Raw genomic sequence first — 3,866 nt, 5'->3', positions numbered from 1 at the left:
TACATGACAGTAGGAGAACTGTGGGTTATTTTAATTTTACAGTAGATGCCAGTGTGTTATAAAATCTGCTATTTTTGCATTTGTATAAATCCTCACCCATTTAAAACCAAAGTATGCAGGGCTTTTTAAATACCCAGCCCCAGGCTACCACATTCATCCCGACAGCCAGTCAACATCCAGAAGTCCTACAATAACACACAGCTTGACTTTTCTTGTATTTTAATAATGTCTTGCCTTCTACTGCTGTGTGCAGGCTAGTGTCTGAGCTGTTTCTGCCTCAGTATCTATCTAACATAGGGTTTCTATGCATGCTGGCTCAATGAAGAGACATAATCATAACTATTGATTAAATTTAGCTGTTATTGCCAATCATTCCTAACCTCTGACCTTGAATAAAATCAGATGCAGACCTTTAAGTAATATGTTTGAGAACCCTGGTATAAAACACAAGAGAATATACATTCCATATCATTGCTGTAGTTTATTAGAAAGTGCTCATTTGAACAGCAGGCTTTGTAGGATTAGTAACATTTAGAAAATTTGTATGACAAAAATGACCAGGTATTGCATAACCATATTTTGAACAAACTGTCTCCATTACAAACTTTACTTAACTCTTGAGCAAAACCTCATACGCTGAATTAAAATGCAATCTAGAATAGTGTAACTAAACTTGAAAACAAGTCTTTGGCATGTGAACGATAACAGTTTGCGTGGAGAAAGAAAAGAGGGGGAGAAAGAAAGAGTCAGTACTTGTCAGCAGCGTTTGGCTGGTCTCCTCAGTCACTGACAAGTGCCTGTAAAAAAAATAAAAAAATAAAATTAGCAACACAACTTCTTGCAGAAAATGGTTAAAGACAGGACAAAAAGTTCAAAAAAGAGAAAAGCAAGAGACAGAAAGGAGAGAGGGTAGTTAGTTTAGGGAGGGTTACCTCCCTAAACTATGGGCTAGGTCAGTAGAGTAGCTTTTGTTGGAATGTTAAGAAGGACTAGTGGGAGGAATGGAGTCAAGCAGAAACTAGAAACGTCTACATTTTCAGAAGACATGTACTTGCAAAATTGAGTTTTAAGTATTTTAATCAGTACTTGATGTAGTCATCAGTTCTTGAGGCAGTAGTTGAACAAGCTGATACAGTACTTCATGTATTTCAAGAAGTTTAAATAGCAGGCAAAACAATGTGGTCATTTGAAATCAGACTGTTCCTCTGATCAATGATAAAACCAGATGAAATTATTTGCACACGTTCCTGCTGCTCTTCTCAACCAAGCACAGTGATCCTGTCGAGACTGCAGTATTCTAGGATGTTGCTTTGCCAAATTTATCAAGTTTATAAGCAAAGAAGAATGTTTAGTATGCCATTTTAATGGAGCTGGAGCAAGCAAATAATAAAGAGTGACAAGACATCTGTGACCTACCTAGATGAAGTCCCACTCGAAGTCCAGCAAGTTCTTCAACAGTGTGGCAACGTGGGGGTTGACACTTTCAGCCCTTTTCTGAACCACCTTGCCGGCCCTCTTGGAGATAACCTTTCCATGGGTGGCCTTGCTGCCTCTTTCCGGATTTATACCGATGAACCGTCTTTTAAAAGAAAAAAAAGGAATAAAGAAAATAAATACTGCAAATGCATAATTGTCACATTGGTCTGATGACAGGAAATGTATCTACGATTCCTTCATTTTTGGAAAACTCTCTTGTCTGATGAAGGTCCTTCTGGAAACTGGAATTTTAATGGATAAACAGTTGAAAATGACACAGGTGATATAATAACACCAGCCTACTGTATGTTACACAGGTGGTTAAGATAACTTCAAGGCCTACTGGATGACTGGGGGAGGAGCTCCCATTCCATATTGACCAATATCAAAGCAACAATTGCAACACATCAAAGTGCTAAATGGGGCGAAAAAACACATAAAAACTATTTACAATGAATCAAATTGTGTGGAACTTCACTGTCACAGAAAACATTAGGTCATCCTATCCCTAAACTATTGCATTGGAAGTGGATTAAACCGACACACAGAGTTGTCATCCAAATTCAGTGAAAAGTGTGCAGATCCAGAAAGTTATTTTCTTGAGTTTGTAATGATGAATATCTTTTAAATTTAAAAATAAAATAATTCATAAAGGTTTTTAGTTCCTAGAGAGAGAGAGAGAGAGAGGCAAGATTAACTTGAGCAAGAGTGTGTTTTCTATTTAGCACTTTGAGATGTTGTGATTGTTGCCTTGATATTGACCAATATCTAGTGGAAATCCTCATCCTCCTGTCATCCAATAGACATCTAATACATCTTAACTATCACTACTTGTGTCTCAATCAAAAGCATGGAGCCTAATACATTACTTGTGTCATTTACACCAGTAATAGCTACCTTTGAATGAATTCCAGGGTTCGGGAGGCCACATCTGGGTACCGGAGGTTGAAAATGTAGAAAACCGCAAACAGTGCAGCCAATCCGGACACAAAGGTTGGCTGAATGCCCTCACAGACCACGTGCCCCTCGATGCTGATCATCCACTGGCTGTTTGTCCTGGGCTCATTTCCTATGAAATATAGACATTTACAAATATAGAGAGTGGAATGAGGTATTATCTCCAGTTCCAAAAGTATTTACCTTGTCCAGGGCCATCTGACATCATTTTGTTTGACTGCCGTATTTCTCAAAAACAGGAAAAAGGCAGTTGCCAGAATTGTCAGATGGGCAAAATACAATTATTGTACTGTTTTTCAGTATGACATGCCATTACACTGATTGACATGGATTCTGCACAAGCACTTTATATAGTTACTTCATTCTCATTAGAAAAAGTAGTTCTTTCAAAATGTACACAAAAATACATACCGAGCAAAATGAGCTGAGGACTGGCTGGTAGAGTGAAGCTTCCCTCAATGTCAGCAGCAGTGGCAGACACCTGAAAGTGAAGAGAAGGTACAACAAAATAATAATGTTATAATACATGTACAATCACAAGAATCATTTAACAATAATTGATCAATACTCACATCAGTATGAATCATCAGTCCATCTGGGCTCTCACCAAAATGAGCCATAACAAGCTTAACTACCTGGAGAGTCAAATCCCCATTCAGACCCTGGGAAACAAGAGCTTGGACATCACGGTGGTTTGATTTTGTCCTGAAGTACTCCACAACTGCTCGTCCACATTCCTCCATGGAAAGCTCCAAGACTTGCAGGACTTTGATATCTGTCAGCAGCTCAAAATGAGCATAGATGCCCCTCTGTGTAAAAAGGTATGGCCATTTCATCCTTAGATCCTCAATGGAGGATGCTGGCATTTGATTTATGTGGATACGTTGAAGGCTGTATGTAGTTTCCATGAGATGTATCACCTCTGCCCTCTGTCCTCCATTCAAGCCCTCTTGCTTGTAAATGTTTTCAATTCGGTAACATTTCCCTTCCAAAGTGTCAGTAGTCTCCCCTGACGGGACCTCTGGCTGGAATTGTGTGCAGCCATAGGAATCAATCGGTCCTCGCTGAGGTCTTGTTCCCTCACGGCATCCCATCGAGCGCTGCCGATACAGCCCCCCCCTGTTGATATTCTCAATGCGAGTTTTTACCTGCTGAAGCAGTGAGGTAAACCCTCCAGCAATTAGGGTTCCTTTTCTTGTCATGTCAGCGAAACTCTTTGGGTGTTACCTAATAATGTTCTGGCAAATTGTCCGGCACTGGGCGCGAGAGGGGTTGGTGTTGTATTTTCGAATTTAATCTACCAGCACTCGGATCATCTGGAGCCGCCACTTGGAGGAAGGTCTTCTACCATTTGTAATGGCTGAAACTATTTCTTGAGGCATTTTGTCCCATGGTACCACAAATACATCAGGCCATATCGTGTCATCTGGAGG

General features: G+C 39.9%; 1 long non-coding RNA gene across 1 annotated transcript; it reads right to left on the bottom strand.

Moving 5' to 3' along the window:
- Positions 1–632: 632 nt before the first annotated feature.
- Positions 633–2,725, bottom strand: LOC138407852 (uncharacterized). Its single transcript, XR_011241176.1, has 3 exons — positions 2,374–2,725; positions 1,417–1,579; positions 633–797 (listed from the first exon to the last, which is right to left on the bottom strand). It is a non-coding gene; the product is annotated as an uncharacterized lncRNA (long non-coding RNA).
- Positions 2,726–3,866: the final 1,141 nt, after the last annotated feature.

The sequence above is a fragment of the Paralichthys olivaceus genome, chromosome 5, assembly GCF_024713975.1.
Source record: "Paralichthys olivaceus isolate ysfri-2021 chromosome 5, ASM2471397v2, whole genome shotgun sequence".
In the NCBI taxonomy this organism is placed as follows: Eukaryota; Metazoa; Chordata; class Actinopteri; order Pleuronectiformes; family Paralichthyidae; genus Paralichthys; species Paralichthys olivaceus.
This window is presented reverse-complemented; position numbering and strand designations above follow the sequence as displayed.